Source organism: Coregonus clupeaformis, chromosome 1 (genome assembly GCF_020615455.1).
Source record: "Coregonus clupeaformis isolate EN_2021a chromosome 1, ASM2061545v1, whole genome shotgun sequence".
Lineage (NCBI taxonomy): Eukaryota > Metazoa > Chordata > Actinopteri > Salmoniformes > Salmonidae > Coregonus > Coregonus clupeaformis.
In genome coordinates this window covers 14,345,310-14,370,430 of record NC_059192.1, presented here as the reverse complement: position 1 = coordinate 14,370,430, position 25,121 = coordinate 14,345,310, and the positions used below count along the sequence as shown (strand labels likewise).

Sequence of the window (25,121 nt, the reverse complement as noted above, 5' to 3'; positions counted from 1 at the left end):
TTTGTTTTTGTATGGTGGCAGGCAGATCTGGTTGAAACACGTGTGAGATATAGGAACCTGGAGAGGAAGAAAAGGTAAATGATAAATTCACATTGTTCACAGATGCTGTTCTGTATAAATCAAACTTTGGCAGCTGAATAAAGGAGGTCTGCTTTTAGTACTTTTCAACATGTTTACAATGAATAAGAAAGAACACATTGAGGACATCTGCAGTATCTCACCAGTCGGTGGAGGCATCAATCTTAGAGATCTTGAAGTTGAGGTCGGCCATTCCTCCCACAGGGACGCGGTCACTTCCTGTTGAGAAGTGGAGCAGCCTCTTCTGGAACTTCAGAGGGAAGGCCAGCACCACGTCCCAGAATGCCCTGACCACATAGATGGAACAACACATTCGATTATTTACTGTAAGGTTAGGGTTAGGCACAATCATTAGACCTACTTCAATTAAATGCACCATCTGGGATATTTCTGCTGTTCGATGGTCATTTAGAAACTCAGGATTGCGGCTTTAATATCTATTCGAAATCAGGCCTTTTTACACAATTACTGATATGATGATGGGTTTACAGTACCTGATGGTGGGGTCAGCCTTGCTGCAGCCTCGTACTGTGCTACCTTCTGCAGCGTGCTCATGTCCAGGTTGGGACTGCCACACACCAGGATCTCCACCTCCTCGGACCTCAGCAACTACAAAACGAGGGACAAGACACAGAGTCACTATCGCGGTAGTCTAACAAGTAAAACTACAGGATATATGAAACTACAGGACACAATGGGATTCCAGTGAAACTGCAGGATTTCGCAAGACACCCAGTGTTAGTACCGTGAGTTTGTCCATTAAAGCTTGCCTACTGCATGACACAAGACAAGGAGTTACTACCATGTTGGTCTGAATCATGAATCCCTGTTCATTGAACCAATATTGCACTAAAATGTGCACTTAAACAGAGCAGTGCTTGACTATGGTAATATCATAGTAAGGGCATGGGGTGATCAGAGTGCCATATGCATGGATCGTTGTGTCACACACTGTCTAAAGTATTAATCAGACACATTATGCGAAGTGTTATCAAGTTGCAAACTTGATACATTTGGCCTCATTTGCAAACCTAATAGACATAGTTGCATATTTTCTCTGTATTACTCTGTCCTTGACCACTTTTCAGTCCCACGAAGTCTTCCCAGCTAGCACATTTGGTTCCTTGGAAGTTGTGGGAACATACGTTTTTGGTTTTCCATTGGTTCTGGGGAACGAAGCCATAAGTGTCCTGACCGGTAAAATTGAATGTTTTTAAAACATTCTGAGAACGGAAGTGAACATTTTGCCTTCACTGGGAACGTACATTTTAGATTGCAGGGTGGTTCTAAGAACATTTACTATGGTTCCTGAATGTTTTCCTGAGAGGTTTTATTCAAGTAATTAAATAACATTCTGAGAACATGTTTCAATAAGACTTTTAATAACACTGCTAGCTTAGGTTAACTGTTTTGAACTCCAAGCACAGATAGGGCACATGGAAATTAAATAGCAATAATCATGCAAACACATTTCTTTTTTTATTGTGGGATGGCATCAGTGAGATTTGAACCTATGATCTTCTGTTCACTAATCATGGAATAGCCCACTGCGCCACCAGGATGGAGCTAGCATGCCATGTTATTTTTTTACTCATACAAAGCTGTTCATTTTAGTCTATTCAAACAGACCCCATTTTAAAGGAAACAAGCACTCATTAAGATCAGATGTGGCCAATTAGTTAGTGCGGCCAACACACCTGAACACACTTAACATGGGAAGATAAGGCGTTGCTCTGCTTTCTTGATATCTCAGTCAAATGTCCAGTTGTGTGGTCAGGTGCGGCAAATAAGCATATAGGCAAATTACAATTGGTCCAAAACAGAGCAGCACGTATTGCACTTAGATGTACACAGAGGGCGAATGTCAATGACATGCATGTCAATCTTTTCTGGCTTAAAGTTGAGGAGAGATTGACTGCATCACTATTGGTCTTTGTGCGAGGGTGTTGAAGGTTCCGAACTGTCTGTTCAAGCAGTTGGCACACAGTTCGGACACTCATCAGTACACACACAAGACATGCAACCAGAGGTCTCTTCACAATCCCTAGGTCCAGAACAGAGGCTGGGAAACACACAGTATTAAATAGAGCCATGACTAAATGGAACTCTTTGCCACCCCATGTAACTCAAACTAGCAATAAAAAACAGATTTTAAAAACAGATAAAAGACGGGGACTGTGAAGAGACATTTTTCATGCATTTTGTATAGTATTTTGCATTGTATTATGTATGTGATACGTGGTTGTGATACGACTGTGATATGTGGTTGTCGTTTTGGCTATCTTAAGATGAATGCACTAGCTGTGGGTCGCTTCTGGATGGGAGTGTCCGCTGAATGGCTAAATTGTAATGTAAATGTAGTGCTATGCATATTTATGTATATTATGTATTTTATTTGTTGTGTTGTTTCCTGTTTGGACCCCAGGAACAGTAGCCGCTGCCTCGGATCCTAATAAATACTAAATTATAGAGGATAGCGAGAGTTTTGTTGACGCTGAGAATGGACTGTGTATGTTTTTAAATAACATTCTTAGAATGTTCTTTGAACGTTACTAATGTTTTCTTGTGTTTTTTATGGAAAGTTTTCTTAATGTTCTGAGAACATGAATTCAAATAGAACACGAGGAAACCTGCAGAAAACGTTATACTGAAGTACTGAAATTCCCACAGAAAAATGTAGTTTCTTAACGTTCTCTGAATGTTCTGAGAACATTACTTTAAATAGAACCATGAGGAAACCTGTAGAAAAAATGTTATGCTGAAGTACTGAAATTCCCACCTAAGAAACATATGGTTCTCAGAACGTTAGTGTGCTAGCTGGGTATCCTGCACCATTCCCAGAACATTGTGGCAAGGTTATATGCCAAATAACCATAGGACAACCACGCTCTCACCAAGCGTTAAGAAACATATGGTTCTCAGAACGTTGTGTGTAGCTGGGTTATCACATCATGACTCCACTTTATCCAAACACACCCAGACAGTAGTGTCAGACAGTAGGGTCAGGCAGTGCACGGTCTGCAAGACTGCCTCACAGCAGCACAGTTTCACCTTGTTCACGAAGCGCAAACAGAAATGCAACCCGATGACTAGCTAGCGCAAGCCAAGCCAATGGCCAGATCCAGCTAAGGTATAGAGTTTCTGAAGAATCTGGGACAGACCAAACCGTGGTCTGCCACACCCCCTTTCCCCCTTTCCCTCTTCTCCTCTCTCTCCCCCATCTTCTCTCTCTCCCATCACCCCACCAGGCAGCCAGTGAGTTATTACTGTCACAGCAGTGTTGCATAATCAATGCGAGCGTAGACAACCATTGCGTAACTGTATCAAGGAGCTTTTCATTGGCGTGGGGCCATGTGGGGAGCTAAAGCTGACTTTTCCTACATGTACAGTATGAGCCTGTTCATATGAGCATGCACTGCCTTCGGGAAGCTAAGAGGAAAAGTCTCCTGAGAGAACTAATAGATTGCACTAACAGAACTAAAATAGAACCAGTACTGCACGTATCGCACTACTGGAAAGTTCTATGTTGGTGCTGATGCAACAAAAGCTGAAGAAGACCATATTAAGTAGGAAGTCCTACCAAGATTGAGACAGGGATTTTTGTTTTAGGCTCAGTGCAAAAACAAAAGCTCAGGGACATTTGTCATTTCAGACCCATCAAGTTTAGTCATTGTGACAAATTACATAGTATTTCTGATTCTGATATTGCATTGTATTGTATGCTGTTGAAAATGATATTCTGGTACATGCATATTAGATTGCTATTTTTGTGATTATTTTCTATCTACAGTATTCAAAATGGATGGACTCAGCAGGCATGCTAAAATTGCTGCACAGGGAAAAGAACATAACTAATGTTTAACTGTGGTTTGTGGTTGGTTCAGCTGTGGCATACATACCAACTCTGGCATTCCGTGACACGTACACCAAACAGATAACTGAACAGTCAAATATTTGTTTTTGCAGGTCCAGACAGTTACCAATGACCGCAATAAAACAATGAGGGAAATGTCCATCCCTGAGCTCAGCGCTGTCAGCTCATCTGACAGTTAATTGCAGTACCCGAGTCTGTTTTAATCTTGTCCATTTTAATTGATTCTAATTTATTGATTACTTGGTGTAGTCCAGGGGTACTCAAATACTATCTGAAAAGGTCCAGTCACACACATTTCCTAGGTGGCAAAGGTCCGGATTGATATTGCCATTTATCAGTGCAATAACAAACTCCGACCCCAACACAAGCACTGTCCAAGACACAAACTGATTACACTCCTCTTGTTGGTGGAGAGAAAATGTTGTAGATTTGAAGCTTATTTCCTGCAATTCTAAAAATGTTGCCACAGGGCAGAGAGAACATTTAGCAGTAAAAAAAAAAAAATCCTGCAATTCTACACATTTTGCCATGTCTTAATGTGTTCATATGTTATCTGAGTGACTCAAACATTACAACAAAATCATATTTTTTTGACGGGGACCCGCGGTCCGTCCGGGTCTGGATACGGACCTTCGGCCCGCCTATAGAAGATGGTTGGTGTGGTCCATCTTTCACTCATTGCTAGTTCCACAATATGCCGATTGGTTTCTGTCAGCAGGTCAGTGAGGCAACAGTTAATTAACTAATGGGAAAGAAACCGATAATGACCAGAGAGACAGATCCTCCCATGTCAAACCATGCAACTCTAACCCTAAAGCCGGGCTGGTTCTGCATGAATACAGCAGCTTTGTGGTCTGTCTGATTGATATTCGTGGAAGGACATCACTCTCGTCATTTACTGTGGTTCCCACGTACACTTTCTATAGGCCACTCATATGAGCCTCCCCATTCGAGCCCTGGTTACTGAGTGGAGACAGAGCACACACAAAACCCTGTTAGGGAGGCCTATGTCAAGAGAAGGGGAGGGGAGATCTGTGAACATATTTAGCAGGCAGCGAGGAACAGTACACTCACTCACACACATGCATGCACTCACAGTTGTGTGCGTGCACACGCACACACACCCTCGTGCACACACAGCCGAACCCCAACTCCTCATTGCCTCTCTGTAAAATGCAAATGGACCTCACGTTCCTCCTTATGCTGCCTAATCAGGAACTTTCTACAGGAGTTGACTAAACTCTCTGCTATTGACACTTCAAACAGGACCAGCTGGCACTGAAACGCAGCACAAGAAATGATGTCCTCTCACTTTCAGTGATACTGATACACACTAAAAAATAATGGTTCTAAATAGTACCAGATAGGGGTTCTTTGGCTTGTAACCCTAGCGGAACCCTTTTTGGTGCTACCTAGAACCCTTTTTTGAAGGTTCTATAAAGAACCATGCTCATAACATTCTAAATGGAACCTGTATGGTCTTATAAAGAACCCTTTCCTACGGTTCTATAAAGAACCATTAAAATGTTTCTATATAGTACCAAAAAAGGATTCCGCTATGGTTACAACCCTTTTTGGGGCTATTTACAACCCTTTTTTATGGTTTTTTTTGTCACACCAATTAGGATTCATTTATTAATTCATTTTGACATTAAAAGTCTTGACATTCTTACCATCAAAGTGTCGGAGGTACACACACTGTGGAAGCCATAGTAGAAGGTAGTAAACTGCCTGCAAATGGACTTATTCAGCAGGAAATCTACACGTACAGCTGGACATACTCTGCAAAGACAAGAGTAATCAAACAATCATCTATGAGAGAAAACAAATGCCACATAGTCTGAAAGGCAGTGTACTGTTAGATATCCCAAGCTACTGCAGGACAGTGGCCTTTTCTCTGGCTCCTGTCTACTCCTCACTTACCCTTCCTGTTCTGGTTGGTGACAGAAATCTTATCTCCTCCCGGTTTCAGATTGTAGGACTTGATCACACCTATTTCTTCCTGCGACACCTAAAATGACATTCATCACATTAGTGGAGCACTTCCCTTGTGCTGTGACAGTATGTATTAAAATGATGTCAAATATATTATGTTTCATAAGTGTTATTGTGAATAAGAATGTGTTTTCCTAACCTGAAAAGTCGTACAGAAGTCCTCCTCCACGTTGCCTTCATAGCTGAGAAGTTCTGCCAGCCCATGAGAAAGATCCTGAAACACAAGACCAAATCGATAAGCATTGCTTTTTTATATAGATTGCAACCAATATTTATGAAGTATATATAACTTCTTCTTCTTCTTCTTCTTCTTCTTCTAAATCTGTAAAGGCTAACTAGAAAAAGCCTAAGAGGAAGAAAAAAACATCTTGCCATTTGAAAGTGCCACGGTGGAAACTTCTGCCTCATACAGCACAGAACACTATTTTCATAGAATGTTTTATGGAGGAAAATCTGACTTCATTTTGTTATTGATACATCTAATGACTGACTTCTTTTTTTTATAGCATTGTAAGACCAAACAACAAGAACACCATGTAAAGCCTTTGCCACTACACAATCTAGAACACGTATTGAGGAAACAAAATTATATAAAACCATTATATGGTGTATGCATTGTGCATGATTTGTTGTTGTTGATTTTATTAGGATCCCCATTAGTGCCACAAAGAGGACCTTGGGAAAATTACAACTGGTCCAGAACAAGGCAGCGAGGCTGGCCCTTAAATGTACACGTAGAGCTAACATTATTAATATGCATGTCAGTCTCTCATGGCTCAAAGTAGAGGAGAGACAGACTTCATCACTACTTGTTTTTGTAAGAAGTGTTGACATGCTGAATGCACCGAGGTGTCTGTTTAAACTACTAGCACACAGCTCAGCCACCCATGCATACCCCACAAGACATGCCACCAGAGGTCTCTTCACAGTCCCCAAGTCCAGAACAAACTATGGGAGGCGCACAGTACTACATAGAGCCATGACTACATGAAACTCTATTCCACATCAAGTAACACACGCAAGCAGTAGATACACCTTATGGAACAGCAGGAAGAGACACAAACAAAGGTACAGACACATGCATACACACACACGATAAAATATGCACTATACACACGCCTACACAGGGATTTTGGATTGTAGATATGTGGTTGTAGAGTAGTGGCCTGAGGGCACACACTTAATGTGTTGTGAATGTATTTTAATGTTTTTAAAATTGTATAACTGCCTTAATTTTACTGGACCCCAGGAAGAGTAGCTGCTGCCTTGGTGATCCATAATAAATACAAATACAAATACAAATTAGCCGGCGCCAATGGCGACAGCTAGTCTTACTGGGGTCCGACACTTAACGACAAATACATTACAGACAAAATACTTCACAATTTACAAACATTTAAAAACATTAACATGTATAGTCCCGTGTAGCTCAGTTGGTAGAGCATGGCATTTGCAATGCCAGGGTTGTGGGTTCGTTTCCCACGGGGGGCCAGTATGAAAAAAAGAAAATTTGGAAGAAAATGTATGCACTCACTAACTGTAAGTCGCTCTGGATAAGAGCGTCTGCTAAATGACGTAAATGTATTGTGTGTGTGTGTGTGTGTGTGTGTGTGCATCTATCAGTTACACATACATTATATATACAAAAGTATGTGGACACCCCTTCAAGTTGGTGGATTCAACTATTTCAGCCACACCCATTGCTGACAGGTGTATAAAATCGAGCACACAGCCATGCAATCTCCATAGAAAACATTGGCAGTAGAATGGCCTTACTGAAGAGCTCAGTGACTTTCAATGTGGCACGTCATAGGATGCCACCTTTCCAACAAGTCAGTTTGTCTGTTTGTTTCTGCCCTGCTAGAGCTGCCCGGTCAACTGTAAGTGCTGTTATTGTGAAGCTGAAACGTCTCAGGAGCAACAACGGCTCAGCCTGCGAAGTGGTAAGCCACACATGCTCACAGAACAGGACCGCCGAGTGCTGAGGCGCACAGCGCGTAAAAATCTTCTGTCCTTGGTTTCAACACTCACTACAGAGTTCCAAACTGCCTCTGGAAGCAATGTTCGACGGAAGCTTAATGAAATGGGTTTACATGGCCGAGCAGCCGCACACAAACCTAAAATCACCATGCGCAATGCCAAGCGTCAACTGGAGTCGTGTAAAGCTCGCCGCCATTGGACCTCTGGAGCAGTGGAAACACGTTCTGGAGTGATGAATCACGCTTCACCATCTGGCAGTCCGACTAACAAATCTGGGTTTGGTGGATGCCAGGAGAACTCTACCTGTCCGAATGCATAGTGGCAACTGTAAAGTTTGGTGGAGGAGGAATAATGGTCTGGGGCTGTTTTTCATGGTTCGGGCTAGGTCCCTTAGTTCCAGTGAAGGGAAATCTTAACACTACAGCATTCAATTAAATTCTAGACGATTCTGTGCTTCCAACTTTGTGGCAACAGTTTGGGGAAGGCCCTTTCCTGTTTCAACATGACAATGCCCCCGTGCACAAAGCGAGGTAAATACAGATATGGTTTGTCGAGATCGGTGTGGAAGAACTTGACTGGCCTGTACAGAGCCCTGACCTCAACCCCATCGAACACCTTTGGGATGAATTGGAATGCCGACTGGAGCCAGGCCTAATCGGCCAACATCAGTGCCTGACCTCACTAATGCTCTTGTGGCTAAAATGGAAGCAAGTCCCTGCAGCAATGTTCCAACATCTAGTGGAAAGCTTTCCCAGAAGAGTGGAGGCTGTTATAGCAGCAAAGGGGGACCAACTCCCATATTAATGCCCATGATTTTGGAATGAGATGTTCGACGAGCACGAGTCCACATACTTTTGGTAATGTAGTGTACATGTCAGTACATCACACAAAAAAGTAGGTCACATGGGGGAGAGGCGTTGTGCCGTGAGGTGTTGCTTTATTTGTTTTTTTAAACCAAGATTGCTGTTCACGCATTATGAGATGGGAGTTCACTTCCAGCTATATAAGATGGAAGGGAGTTCCATGCACTCATGGCTCTGTATAATACTGTACATTTCCTTGAATTTGTTCTGGACTTGGGGACTGTGAAAAGACCCTGGTGGCATGTCTGGTGGGGTAAGTGTGTGTGTCAGTGCTGTGTTTAAGTTGACTATGCAAACAATTTGGAATTTCTAACACATTAATGTTTCTTATAAACACAAGGACCGATGCAGTCAGTCTTTCCTCAACTCTTAGCCAAGAGAGACTGGCATGCATAGTATTAATATTAGCCCTCTGATTACACTGAAGAGTAAGACGTGCCGCTCTGTTCTGGGCCAGCTGCAGCTTAACTACTGTAGGTCTTTCTTTGCAGCACTTGACCGTATGACTGGACAATAATCAAGATAAGACAAAACTAGAGCCTGCAGGACTTGCTTTGTGGAGTGTGTTGTAAAAAAAGCAGCACATCTCTTTATCATGGACAGATCTCTCCCCATCTTTACAACCATTGAATCAATATGTTTTGACCATGACAGTTTACAATCTAAGGTAACACCAAGTAATTTAGTCTCCTCAATGTGGTCAACAGCCACACCATTCATTACCAGATTCACCTGAGGTCTAGAACTTAGGGAATTATTTGTACCAAATACAATGACATCACTGTGATTATGCTATTCCAATCCATACCTCAGAACATAGTCACATAAAATACATTTTATAATGCAAAAGCAATCATTTGAAGAACAATTACATGTGTTTGACGTCAGTGCTGGGCAGTCTTTTTAAAGAACTTGTGCTGGCTTTTTCCCTGCCCTCCTCCAATTTAGGTAAAAGTATTCAACAGAGGCCGTTATGTAAGCTAAGACAAGGCCAACTGCCCAGTAAAAACCAACATCTGGCAAGGCTGCGCAGCTGTATGAGATGCATACTGAATAAAAAAGCTACACAATTACACCAAACGCAGTTTAATACTAGTCTTAGTGACAGTAATGTATTGTGTGCATACAAGTAAACAGTATATGATTAACATAGATTTAGTTTGTTTTGAGTTTGTAGAAATCGCAAGTGGCGATGTGCAAAGTTAGGCTTGAGTGCCCTCTGCTGGTGAATATTGGAAGATGTCAGTCCTTCAATCACTTTCACTAGCAACTCAAAAATCTACATATTATGTGAAACTACAGGATTATATAAGGAAATATTATATCAACCAAGCATAACATTGATGGCAATTGCACAACATGTCATGCCACATGAAGTGTATCTCTCCTCTCCATCTCTCCTACCTAGACAGCTAACTACAGCTGGCATTCTTGAACCCACTTGATCAATAAAAAAAGCTGCCATCACCAAGAGCGCTCACCAGCAGTGTTGGACTGCTAGGTGTGACATCTGTGGGCAAGAATCTATCACTGGTGTGTCTCAGGTGATGGTTGGAGTCCAGCTTGGCACCTCTGAGACCTAGCTACATCACTCCCATCTCACCTTGGCAGCAGCTACACTGTTATGAGACTGGTGGCAGGGTGAGACTGGGACTATATGGAGTGTGAACCTGGTTGATTATCTCACAGTCCTGTGACGCACGGCATCAATAGCACAATATATGACTCCCTAAACTACAAGCATATTACTGATGTTATGATGCCTGAATTCCTTCACATATTGTTCAGCTATAAGTAGGAACAGGGGCATATTGGAGTTATTTTTAACACACTCTATATAACTTCTTAGTCTAGCAACCGTACATCCATATTCAGATACTGTACAAATCAACACTTTACCCGTCAGAGAAAATCTGAATCATTCTAAAATGGTCCTCTCATAAGCGTCACATCCATTCATTTGATTGTATAAATACATATAAAGAGGAGTATTTTGCAAGTATACAAATGTTCCTTTGACCACTGCAAGCAATATTATTGTACTTGTGATCGTTGCAAGAAGAGTGCAGTGTAATGGTAAAGAATGCCAGTGAGAGAGCTGAATCAGAGCTTGTGTTGTGTACATACAGGCATGACCTGCTGCAGGTCGTCCAGGGTGAGGGTCGCCATGCCAACGGGGGAATCGGGGTCACACGGCACCACGGGCGGGGTCAGCAGCTTCTTGTAGACACAGGGGGGGAAGCTGATGTCCAAGGTGATGCTGTTGTAGACAGCCAGGCCCATGAGCTGACACATAAAGTTAAGGGTGTATCAAAGTCTTAAGGTATAGGCGGTAATCACAGATCCTTTACAATAGAAAGCAATTATCTTCAACCCCAAATGACTCAAAGTTATCATTAAGAGAACTCATATACACCACTAGATGAACAGAATAAAATGTGGTTAGTTATATTCATTTAATGTAGCATAGCAGTATTGTGCTTCTGATTTCTTCATACATTGTAACGACAGCATTTTATACCAGCTTCACAGACCATGCAGCGTGTGCTGATGATCACAATCATCACTCGATTAACACAGCATTTTATACCAGCTTCACAGACCCTGCAGGTGTGCTGGATGATCACAATCATCACTTCGATTAACACAGCATTTTATACCAGCTTCACAGACCATGCAGCGTGTGCTGATGATCACAATCATCACTCGATTAACACAGCATTTTATACCAGCTTCACAGACCCTGCAGCGTGTGCTGATGATCACAATCATCACTCGATTAACACAGCATTTTATACCAGCTTCACAAACCCTGCAGCGTGTGCTAATGATCACAATCATCACTCGATTAACACAGCATTTTATACCAGCTTCACAGACCCTGCAGCGTGTGCTGATGATCACAATCATCCTCGATTAACACAGCATTTTATACCAGCTTCACAGACCCTGCAGCGTGTGCTGATGATCACAATCATCACTCGATTAACACAGCATTTTATACCAGCTTCACAGACCCTGCAGCGGCTGCTAATGATCACAATCATCACTCGATTAACACAGCATTTTTCCCATGTATATTGGCTAGTAGCAAATCTGAAGAGGGAATATAAACAGCAGGTGTATTATGCGTTACAATGAAACTCCTAAAGCGGTTCCAGCTGCTTCTGGCAGATCTCAATTCATGTGTCGTCCATATGGAACTTCTGTGGGAAAGGCTAAAGCTGCAGAGCTCCCTAGCTTGCTAAATAGATAAAGAGAGTTTGGGAAAATCCTTCAAGTTATATTGGCGCAGACTTGGGGAAAATTCCATGGGAACTGAGAGGCGGAGAATGAAACACAGACCGCTGCAGCCAGACCTGCAGCCCACAAAATAAGACATAACAAAACCTTTCAGTTTCTATCACTATCTCTCCCTGCATTGTTTGTCACCCTGCCCTCCCTGTGGTGTTGGTTAAACAGTTTCAGACAGAGACACATAGCCACTTCAGTGTCTGTCAGTGTGCAGTAATTCTAACTGAGTGGCTGACAGACTGGTGAGGTGGAAGGGGTGCGGGGGTATGTGGGTGGACTAGCTCAGGCTGGCTGAACATGCCTCAGGCATGGAGGGGGCAGCAGACAATAGAGAGAGATAAGATCAGCACACAGCCCTGGCTCCTGGCTACTGGCTGCCTCTGTGTCTGCCTCATCACTTGTGATTGTGCAACTTGGCGAGATTCGAGTCAGCCGTACCCAAGGGGAGAGCCACGTGCGCACAAGCTGTGACTCCCCACGCATGACTGCTAGGGTTCATCACTGGAGAAACACTGACTATCGTCTCTGCAGAACACCTGGAAAGTGCTGAATACATGGTAGTGTCATTCCACCAATAGAGTGCCCTTTGGGTAGTGTTATTTTGTTTAAAAAAATAATATACTGTATATATTTCACCTCATTTTTAAAGTAGACTCAGCGATATAACATAGGTGCAGAAAGTAAACAGCATAGTGGGTCAATTTCTGCAACAATTCATTTCTCAACTTCTCCGCTGTTTTGGTCCCGTGGCTATAGCGAACCCATGCACATGCGCAGATACAGTGTGTGACTGTGTGGGAGCGAAGTCTTGCATCTTGCTCATCTCAATATCTGCGGTGCTGCTCGTTTTGCTGAGTCTACCTTTCACATTCTGTCATAAAGAGCACATGTTCAACTTCACAACAAACCTATTTTCCCATCTACATAGGTTAAATTAATAAAAATGACTATAAAAAGGTGACAATTAAAGTAACAGGGTTGACTGTAACAGGCTTGACAATTTCATCTTAAATTAGCCATAAATCCCATTGTGACAGGGAGAATGGAAGCTTGTTGTGTGCAACAGGAGGAGGCAATTGAACGAAACTTCACCCCCCCAAAAATGTACTTGTTAAAACATTTCTGAGTCTGTATATCTATAGGGTAACAGGGTTTTCTGCCACAAAACCCCCAGAAAATGCCCCAAAATAGTAGGACCAGCTCACCTGCTTTTAAAACTATGATTTGACTATTAGATGTTCATTGTTTCTTCTGAAAAAATAATTTTAAAAGGAATAGTTTTACCATATTAAAAAGAGTTCAGTTCACGTAACAGGGTTGACCTTAAACCTGAGGGACAAATGTAAATGAATCACTAATCACATGAAATAATAATAATCTTCGGAAATGACTTTGTCAATGCAACAAAATAACTAGGGATTTACAGTTATGGTGAAAACCTGGGAAAATGTGGGTCTTAAATGGGTTCTAATCTTCCAAGAAATCTGACAAACATGATGTGGGACATGTCAAAATTGAGATTTTCAGAGAAAACAACGAATTGATTTGAATGAAAACACACTACTATTGAAATGTTGACATGATTTAGTTAAGTTATAGTGTATGTGTATATGATCTAACTGTTTTATCAAAATAAACACAATGTCACATGGATAAAAACACATGAATATTCTGCATACTTTAGTTATTCTATTAGATTACATCAGATTGCAACGTGCCAAATAGAAAAGCACTGCAGTGTCTCCTCAGTTTAGAAGATGACAAACTGCAGAATCCCCACAAAATTATAGTCCTAAAACTAAAGCTATCATCTGCAAAGCAGCAATTAACCTGGCATAGGGATAGTGGCGAACCTCAGAGTATCTATGGTAAATGTGCAAAGATTCCCTTAAGTATAGCGCCAGGAGTTCTTCCTCACTACGTGACCTGACTAAAACTCCAGGCGCCAGTTACAGGGTACAACATGAGAATCTGTTTACAGTTCGCGACAAGCTACAACGGTACCTTAAATCACGGTATGGTACAAAAGGATACAACTCCGACCAATCGGAACTCAGAGTAGTTGTCACACTTCCAGCTGCTGAACCAGTGATAGTGGGAATCCTTGAAGAATGTAAACATGCCTTCAGAGAGGAGACACAAATACACTCTGCTTAAACACAACTCCACCCAGACATGACATAGACATAGAACACAGGCAGATAACAAATGATCAGAATAGAGTACATGGGAATTTCGTTTTTGGACTGCTAGGTCCCAGACCAAATGGGAGTTACTGTAAATAGAATGGTCATCTATTGCAGTGCTATGTATCTGTCCCAGAACATGAACATCGTACATTTTCGTTCTTTTCTTCATTAACGTCTAAAATGCAGGTCAGCATTCTTAGTCTGGGTACTGGTTGAGACTTTAGGATGGGAACAGAAAGCCGGGCTAAAGGAGAAATACATCTCCTTAACGTATACTGTTATCTATAGAGAAAATAGTATTGTTGCAAACAAAACAGCTGTAACATCTGTTATCTCTATGGCAACGCATATGCCTGATCTGTTTGTCCCATATGTCTCACCGTAGTCTGTGTGAAAGATCTGTTCGGATGAGAATGGAGAAACCACTCCTTGGTCAGACCACCCATGTCTAAACCAGCCTCCCCCCACAAACGACACTTTCAGCTTCTTCTTCAAGTCTGCTCGGTTTCTAGTCAGCTAAAAGCAGGAGAGCAAATTAAGCTGCGGCCAACTTCTTGAACTTATCAGACCAAGGCATGCCGCATGTCTGAACTTAAACATATCTCGGATGCTTCAGTTTTTTGAAATGCACTGCATTGAAAGCAGTGAAATAACTGAATTTACATCAAATTAATTGGCTCTTACATTTTGCATAACATAAATAGCAATCAAGCCTCTCTACCAGGGCTGGGGCTGTCTTCCTAAGTCATGTTTTTGTGTGTCTGTTAGATGGGAAATGGTATTACCTCATCCAGTGAGTCACTGACCAGCTGCAGCCGTCTGACTTTGATGTTGAGAAAGAGCAAGCTCATATCCACTCGCTGTCTGCGAGACACTTTGTCCACCAGGCTTTGCTGCAATAAATAACAAGAGCCACTCCTTATGTTGTCTGAGAGGGAGAGCTTATGTTTTCAGTCTGATGCAGTGAGATATACACTGTAAATATTGTAAACGTCTTGTTCTGGGTTTTTCCTGACTGCAAGAGGGACCGGAAAAAACTTGAAAACCTATAGAATATACACTCCAACATACATTAATTATGTATATACACAGTATTTAATATATTATATATTATTTAATATACACAGTATTTATATATATATATACATCTTTTTTTTAAAAATATATATACACACAGTGCCTTCGCAAAGTATTCAGACACACAGGCGCCTCACAGGTCCTCAACTGGCAGCTTCATTAAATAGTACCACAAACACCAGTCTCAACATCAACAGTGAGAGGCGACTCCGGGATGCTGACCGCTAGGCAGAGTTGCAAAAGAAAAAGCCATATCCCAGACTGGCCAATAAAAATAAAAGATTAAGATGGGCAGTCTGAGATATGGCTTTTCTTTTGCAACTCTGCCTAGAAGGTCAGCATCCCGAGTTGCCTCTTCACTGTTGACGTTGAGACTGGTGTTTGCGGGTACTATTTAATGAAGCTGCCAGTTGAGGACCTGAGAGGCGCCTGTTTCTCAAACTAGACACTCTAATGTATTTGTCCTCTTGCTCAGTTGTGCACCGGGGCCTCCCAATCCTCTTTCTATTCTGGTTAGAGCCAGTTTGCGCTGTTCTGTGAAGGGAGTAGTACACAGCGTTGTACAAGATCTTCAGTTTCTTGGCAATTTCTGCATGGAATAGCCTTCATTTCTCAGAACAAGAATAGACTGATGAGTTTCAGAAGAAAGTTCCAGCTACAATAGCCATTTACAACATTAACAATGTCTACACTGTATTTGGATCAATTTGATGTTATTTTTAATGGACAAAAAAAATGCATTTCTTTCGAAAAAAATGACATTTCTAAGTGACCCAAACTTTTGAACGGTAGTGTATATATATATAACATGCTCTCCAAGGATGTCAGGGACAAGATTGTAGACCACACAAGGTCTGAAGTTTGCCAATGAACATCTGAACGATTCAGAGGAGAACTGGGTGAAAGTGTTGTGGTCAGATGAGACCAAAATCGAGCTCTTTGGCATCAACTCAACTCACCGTGTTTGGAGGAGGAAAATGCTGCCTATGACCCCAAGAACACCATCCCCACCGTCAAACATGGAGGTGGAAACATTATGCTTTGGGGGTGTTTTTCTGCTAAGGGGACAGGACAACTTCACCGCATCAAAGGAACGATGGACGGGCCATGTACCGTCAAATCTTGGGTGAGAACCTCCTTCCCTCAGCCAGGGCATTGAAAATGGGTTGTGGATGGGTGTTCCAGCATGACAATGACCCAAAACACATGGCCAAGGCAACAAAGGAGTGGCTCAAGAAGTGGCACATTAAGGTCCTGGAGTGGCCTAGCCAGTCTCCAGACCTTAATCCCATAGAAAATCTGTGGAGGGAGCTGAAGGTTCGAGTTGCCAAACGTCAGCCTTGAAACCTTAATGACTTGGAGAAGATCTGCAAAGAGGAGTGGGACAAAATCCCTCCTGAGATTTGTGCAAACCTGGTGGCCAACTACAAGAAATGTCTGACCTCTGTGATTGCCAACAAGGGTTTTGCCACCAAGAACTAAGTCATGTTTTGCAGAGGGGTCAAATACTTATTTCCCTCATTAAAATGCTAATCAATTTATAACATTTTTGACATGGGTTTTTCTGGATTTTGTTGTTGTTATTCTGTCTCTCACTGTTCAAATAAACCTACCATTAAAATTATACACTGATCATGTATTTTTCAGTGGGCAAACGTACAAAATCAGCAGGGGATCAAATACTTTTTTCCCTCACTGTATATATATATATATATAAAATACAATAATAATAATAATACTTAAAAAATATATTTATATATGAATTCTCTGTACATTAACACTAGGAGGTCAATATGCTAATATAAAGAACGGTAATAGTTAGGCTGAGAATGTGATTCATTGCCTGTGCTACTGTGCATTACAATGACACTATCAAAGATGGACGACAAGGACCTATGTGAGTGAGAAGTGACCTCAGTCTCACCCTGGCCATGCTGATCATCTGCTGTTCCGAGTCCTTCTGGATGATGGCCTTCTTCACCACCGTGGATAGAATGAAGGGGAACTGGCAGAATGTAAACCTGAGGATGGGGAGGAACGGGGAGGAACAGGGAGTGTTTGGTTATCATAGCTTATCACACGGAAATAATGTATTGGTTTCATCAGGGATTGTGTGATTTGTTTGGTTAGTCACTTTAACTCTACCCACGTACATATTACCTCAATTACCTCGACTAACCGGTGCCCCCACACATTGACTCTGTACCGGTACCCCCTGTATATAGCCTCCCTACTGTTATTTTATTTTACTGCTGCTCTTTAATTATTTGTTAATTTTTACTTACCAATTTTTTACTTAACACTTATCTTTCTTAAAACTGCATTGTTGGTTAAGGGCTTATAAGTCAGCATTTCACTGTAAGGTCTACACCTGTTGTATTCGGGCGCATGTGGCAAATACAATTTGATTTTTGGTGTACGATACCCATTGAAGATCGTATCATATCTGATGTTGCAATCTGACATCATAAACAAAGAATCTGTTGTTCTAATGCTGAAAGCTGACACAAGAGGGAGCTCCTTTATTTACAGGGAAACACAGGAACCGTACCAGCAAGGGGTTGTGGGGAGAATTGAAGAGCACTGGTCAACATAAGCTTTGCTCTGATAATATTGTCATGTCACACCTGGTAGAGTTTCCCTGAGTCTGCCATATGCGATAGTCATCCATGAAGTCAGTGTGGTCCAGCGTGGGGTTGTAGAAGTCAACAAATGACAGGATGGGGGTGCTGGAAATGACATTTGCTGCATCTACAATGGAGAAAAAGAGAAACAGAAGAATATATCACGTTCTCCTGGAGACTGATATGTTTTCTCCTGACCCTCAAACAACATCTACCCCAGACACATATGGGTAGGAGAACCAGACAAATATGGGTAGATAACCAGACAAATATGGGTAGATAAACCAGACAAATATGGGTAGGAGAACCAGACAAATATGGACAGGAGAATTCAATGCCTGTAGAAAGTGCAGTTTAATCCATTACAAGGGATAGACCTAAATCTCACAACACTACACTAACATCCCCTTGCCCTGACCATTGCCCCAGTCTCAGCTCCCTGTGGGGGGTGGAGATAGAAGACGACCTACTCACTGAGGAGGAGAGGACCTTTGTGGCGGAGGGGATCCACCAGGAGCACTTGGCCATGGGGGGCAGCTCCTCAGGCTTGGCTGGGAACAGACGGGTGGAGATGAAGAGGTGCAGCCGCTCCACCAGCTGTTTGAACCGCTTCTGGGACAGCCTGAGTTAGACAATCATAATCGAAAACAGAGGCATTATCAGCATGGCAAGGAATACATTTTAACTTTCAAAATAGATTGTCTTGTTTGAAAGCTATGACTGCTCAATTCCTACCAACTGCTACTAAAACAATTTGGAAAACGTAATTTATTTATCCTTCCTGGATAAAGAATAACAACATGGCTTTTTTCTGAGGACTGTGCTTACTTTGTGGATAACAACTACAGCCTGAAAAAGCATGGGATTGCATAAGACAGAGGAACAATTCAGACTCTTACTTCTTAAACCAGTGCATCAGGAAATAGTGGTCTGCTTCAGCCAGCGCGGCTATTTGCCTCAGTAAGTGTGCATAGATTACATATGTGGCTGGGCTGGTGCACTGAGGGTTCTGCAACAAAGAGGAGCTTTTTCAGCAGTGGCAGTGCACTTCAAAAAGGAAATAAAGCTTTACAACAGAAGAAGTCTGGCTTCTAATAAAGACTGGCATTACAGAGGAAACCAGACTTTTCTACTTCAAACATGACCTCATCCATTCCCTAGGCAGAGAGAGAGAGAGACAGAGTGAGAGAGATGGAGAGAGAGAGAGAGAGAGAGAGAGAGAGAGAGAGAGAGAGAGAGAGAGAGAGAGAGAGAGAGAGAGAGAGAGAGAGAGAGAGAGAGAGAGAGAGAGAGAGAGAGAGAGACACTGACAGAGAGAGAGAGACAGAGACAGAGAGAGACAGAGAGAGAGAGAGAGAGAGAGAGAGAGAGAGAGAGAGAGAGAGAGAGAGAGAGAGAGAGAGAGAGAGGCAGAGAGAGAGAGAGAGAGAGAGAGAGAGACAGAGAGACAGAGAGACAGAGAGACAGAGAGACAGAGAGACCGAGAGAGCGAGAGACAGAGAGAGAGTGAGAGCCCAAAGACAAATCATACACTCAATTTAGATTGAGAGAACTGGAGAGACTCAATAACCACAAAAAGTTGTTGGTATGAAAGGGATAGAAGATGTGCTTTTTAATTTACCGCCCCATAAAATGTCTGAAACAATAATAAAGTAATAATAGTAGTAAAACAATAAGAAAACCATAAATGGGATAGAAACAAGTCTCCAACCAGTCTCAATTTTTAGCAGACAGAAATCGTCCCAGTTCAACTCAGCCATTTCCCAGTCTGCCTCCCGAGTCTCTCCCAGGCTATGTGTCTAATGCTTGTGTCCATATTTGGCCGGTGCCAAGACTACCTCTAGTCTGTTGGTCATGTGTAAAGTAAACACTCTGCTCTCGTTATATCCCGAGCCTGACTGAGACTGAGACTGACTGCTTGGGCTATGACTGGAGTCAATGGGCCATGTGGTGAGGGAGCACATCGAGAGTTTCCTGTGTTTCTGATTTGCCTTTAGACTGAGGGCTACTGTGTTTAACCTACTGAGGACCCGAAACACAAAGAGATTCCGAAAAATGGCTGTGGAGCACATGTGTGTGTGTGGGGAGTGTGTGTGTGGGGGGGGGGCACATTAGCCAAATCTGTATGTCATTTGTACCAGTAATGTGTAAATATACTGCACGTGATGCATGACGTTACCTGAACTAGAATGAAATACGCTCTCAGGTCATCCTTTGTCCGTCGACTGCAAAACAAAGCAGACAATATGAAGTTAATTTCATTCCTCATCCAGCACGTAACATTTGATTCAATATTCAAGTCACAAAGTATAGAGCTTTACTATGTAGACAGGAATCGTTTCATTTCAGTGGCAGCTATAAAAGTGCTACAGTATATGATTGTCACACACCCCTTCCATTCTCTTAACAAGCTGTTAATGATCCCCTTCAGCACTGCTCTCTGGGCATCAGGAGGCTGTTGAATCAATGTTAGATCAAAGTTAGTGAGAGGTTTTCATTTCAACTACCTAATATAAACATTCGTTGCTCTATCACTCTACATACCGTGAGCGATAATGCGTCATAGACAGCATTGACGAATTTGGTATTGATTCCTGAGTCTTCAATCGTGTTGAACGGAGCGTTTGCTTCTTTCTGGACAGAGAAACGAATAATATATTTAGATTAGGACTAACACATACTTTAGTTTAGTCTACTTTTATTGGTGATTCGCTCAGTCCAAGTCTGGTTCACTTTGGGGGAAGGCTAATATTCTATATTATACTTTGTTATGACATAATTATCCTAGACCCTCTAGGAAGCAATGCAAACCGACCATCACACGTGCTAAACATTTACCCAACTGTTGCGTACATGATCATACATTCTCTTATAGGTCCTGCTCTAATGAATAACACTCTCCATGGAAACCACGCACAAGTGCTCTTTTTTCCGACCCTCTGAATAACTTCATTCATTCAGACTCAAAAACCCCTCTACAAATTCCCCTTTACCTGGCTCCCAGAAATACTATATTGACCGACTTTAAACACCAAAACAATGATCACCTTTTATTTGCGTTGATCAGTCATAGTTGCTTTAGAGATTTTACTATCACACTTATCCATACAAATGAATTGACATAGTCAGGGGTGCAACGTTCACTGGGGACAGGGGTGGGGACATGTCCCCCCACATTCTGAAATTGCATATTTTTATAATTGGAATGTGATACAAAACGAGGCAACGGTGTGCTTTAGGACCATGTTAAAAGCACACCGTTGGTCGGTATAGGCCTCCGAGCGGTCGGGTGGGCTGTTTGGAGTGTTTATCCGACCGGATTAAAAAATATATTTATATATAATAATTATGTCCCCCCCACTTCTAAAACCAAAGTTGCACCCCTGGACATAAATTAGTAGTGTAATAAGTCCTTATAAATTATGCTGTAGAAATATCACTGGCTTGATTGACAATACAAATACGAAACCGCAGGATGAATATGGCACAGACATGGGGATCACCCACCTTAAAGGTAGCATTCAGTTCTAAAAAGGAGCTGAACGTGGTCAAGTAGAAATCATGGATGTGTTTCCAATCGCCTGAGACTATTGCCCTCTCAATGTCCTCCCTGGTAAACGTTAGACAAATATTAAAAGTTATTTCTGTTTGAGTGTACCATTAATAATAAGGACGTGTGTGTGTATGTGTGTATGTGTGTGTGTGTGTGTACTTACTGAAACTTTTTGGCAGTCTTGGTGCGGAGGGGCATGACTGGGTCGGAGGCAACGCGAGCCCTGACCTCAGGAGGCAGAATGTCAACAGTGATGCGATGTTGATGTTGATGCTTCTGTCTAACATCAGGACAGATGGGGGGAAGCTCTCTACCTGCAGGCGGAATAACAACACACATATTAAAAACACACAAACACACTCACCCAAATGTATCATCCCTGAAAATACTATTATCTATTAAAGCTGCAATATGTAACTTTTTGACATAGAAATATTAGTTATAGATATGTCATTCTCATTGAAAACAAGTCTAAGAAGCGGTAGATCTGTTCTATGTGCGCTATTTCTATGCTTCCCATTCTTAAGTTTTGTTTTTGCATCTTTTCCTTTCTGTTTTGTACACCAGCTTCAAACAGCTGAAAATACAATATTTTGGGTTATGGAAAATATATTTCACAGCTGTTTAGGTGGTAGGATGATTATCTACACTATACATGCTTGTTTTGTCACATAAACTGAAATTAGGCCAACTATTAGAATTTTAGCAACCAGGAAAGGGCGGATCGATTTCTGCGTAGTGCACCTTTAACTAATTCCTAATGAAAATGAAGGCGGTAACCCTTATGATTAACTCTACTTGCTGGTAATGAGAGCCCAGGTACCAGTGTGTAAGACAGGTGCTCTTATCCACAACATTATAGTTTAACAATCTCAATTAACCGTATATAACAAGATGAAACCTGCATAATGGTTTTTTTCTTCTCATATCACAACAGTGAGCAGCATTGGGCAATGAACTCTCCATATTTTCAAGTATAAGTGACAGCAATATATTAACATCTTGTATTTTTAAAAAACTTCAGTCGGCAGCCCACACAACGGTTGTGGTCATTACACCCAGAACACGTTCTCCCTGTAAAGGAAGAGCAGCTCTGAGTGGGCCTCTGTCTCCCTCATCTGCATCAAGCATTGATGCTCAAGTCTCCTCGAACATTCTTTGATCTCAAGAATAGGAAGCCACGACAACACATCTGCCTGGAGCATTGCTCATTAATTCAAAGCAGCCTGTATATGTCACTTTGAAACTGAAACTAGCCTTTCTTTTGGGAGCGCTGAGTGAAAATTATTTCCTTGTAAGCCTCTTAGTGATATTATTAAGTCTCTGTACCTGAAGGTAACAATATAAAACATGTGTTAGCTAGCCATACCGATAGCTCATGATAGATCAAACTTGATTAAGTGCTTCTTGCCTGCACTTTGATATTGGTTCACTATGGCTGCGTATACACAGGCAGCCCAATTCTGATATTTTTTTCACTAATCGGTCTTTTGACCAATCGGTTCAGATCTTTTCACATCAGATCTTTTTCAGAACGATTAGTGAAAAAAATGAATTGGGCTGCCTGTGTAATTGGGCTGCCTGTGAGCGTCAGAAGTCTCAGTTCACAAAATACTGTTGCTTACTATTCCAGTTGACTCTTGAATGAGGTAATGTGAACATTAGGGTTACCATGACAGACCATACCATGCCGTATGCCAGGAAGGATAAACTGGGAAGAGAGGCTGTGGCTACCATCCTCCTTTCTGTGGTTTGAGATGAAGTTGAGAGATGAATATGGCAGGTTTGGTCCATGATCAAGACCCTATGATAAAAATTACAATTCATTTTACAGACATCATGGTCTGCGTTTAGAAAGGCAGCCCAATTCTGATATTTTTTCCACAAATTGGTCTTTTGACCAATCACATCAGATCTTTTCACATCAGATATTTTTCAGAGCTGATCTGATTGGTCAAAAGACCAATCAGTGAAGAAAAGAACAAAATAGGCTGCCTGTCTAAACACTGCCAAGAGTCTTGGATGTCCAAAAATGTACATTAGGTCCTGGAATTTTGACAGTATAGATTAGAACTATGACAGTATAGAATACTATTCATTCACAGCAAGTACTGTAGCACTTAGGCCACATAAATAAAAGTTGGATACATAAACAAAATGTACAGTATAATGTTTGGACTTTGTTACAGTGATAATGTGGTATATTACTCACAAAGCTGCTATGCTGTTTTATAACATAACAGGGTTAGGAAGAGCTGGCCAAAAGGTCCCACCCTTTGTTTTAACATCAACACATTTCCAAAAGGATAAGCTCTGAGGTCATTGAAATGGTTAAGTTATCATTATACAATGAAATCATTTTTCTAAATGGACATTTTATGACTTCACTGTGACATTGGTCCCTTATGGAAATGATTTTAAAACACAGAAAACTGTTAATTTCTTTCTTAATTGGACATGAAAACACATTTAAAGAAATGAAAAATATTTAAAAACATTTCATACTCACAGAAGTGGAATGAGTGGAAATTGGAGGGAGTCTATCTCTCTCCCTTTCCCCCTGATGCTGTGGTGTGTGGTTTTCTCTCGTAATGTTGAGTAGCATTTCTTCATCAGTTGAAAAGTCTGGTTTAGGTCGCAGTCACATTGCTTTTTTCTTAACCAAAACAATTTAAAAGACTCACAATACCTTCATACACGGTACCCACAGTAAAAAAAATTAAAATAATAATAATAATCTGAAACTAACTCTTAAAGAACAATCAGGATCTGAAACGCTCTCTCGTCTTCATTGTAAGCAGGTGAGCTCGGCAAAGTTGTCAGCGCGCAGAGACCAGAGTCTGATGCTGTTGTCAAGGTGAACAGGCACGAGCGTCCGCATTCGATAGGTAATGTCGCCGAAGTCTAGTTTAGGTGATACGCTTAGCTGAGCTGAGCATAAATTATTTATTTTCCACCTAACTGGATGTATCGTCTATATTTCCAGCGCAGCTGTACACATGCGCCATGTTGTCTGAGAGGAGGTTCGTAGTTGGATGTTCTTATGTAAGTGCGCGGGATTGCTGTCACTGATTTACTTCTCCCAGGCAGGGTCTGTTTAGACTTCGAGGAAACGCCTCGAGATATTCATTTATCACCAGGTACTCTATACAGAGTAGCGTACTGCTAGACTTCATTTGAGGTTTTTTTTCTTTCTGTAGGCCTATTCAAGGAATCAAAGTGATAAGGTATCCTACTACCCTACTCTACTCAGACTCAACACGATGTTATAGCAGTGTTATTACACATGATGACTTGACCTTGAATCACCTTGCTTTTGCCTTTTCTAATAAATACAGTACTGCAAAGTTGATGGTGAAGCTAGAGACACTTTCAGCAGCAGTAGGCTACTGGTAAGTTCCACTGGTGAGATAACCAGATCAGAGGAGCCTTCTCCACCCTTTACCACAAACTTCTCATTAAGGCCAACACAAACTTCAGATGAGCGCCAGTCACATCATGAATGTGTACCAAGCCTTAAATCATCTGGCAGATGATTAGTGAGGAGGATAATGACAGCCTCTCCAGCACTGCAGCGTAGGATGATTGTTGCTG

At 41.7% G+C, this 25,121-nt stretch overlaps 1 pseudogene; it reads right to left on the bottom strand.

The window, feature by feature from the left end:
• Positions 1-217: 217 nt before the first annotated feature.
• On the bottom strand, positions 218-24,549 carry LOC121534205 (annotated as a pseudogene).
• Positions 24,550-25,121: the final 572 nt, after the last annotated feature.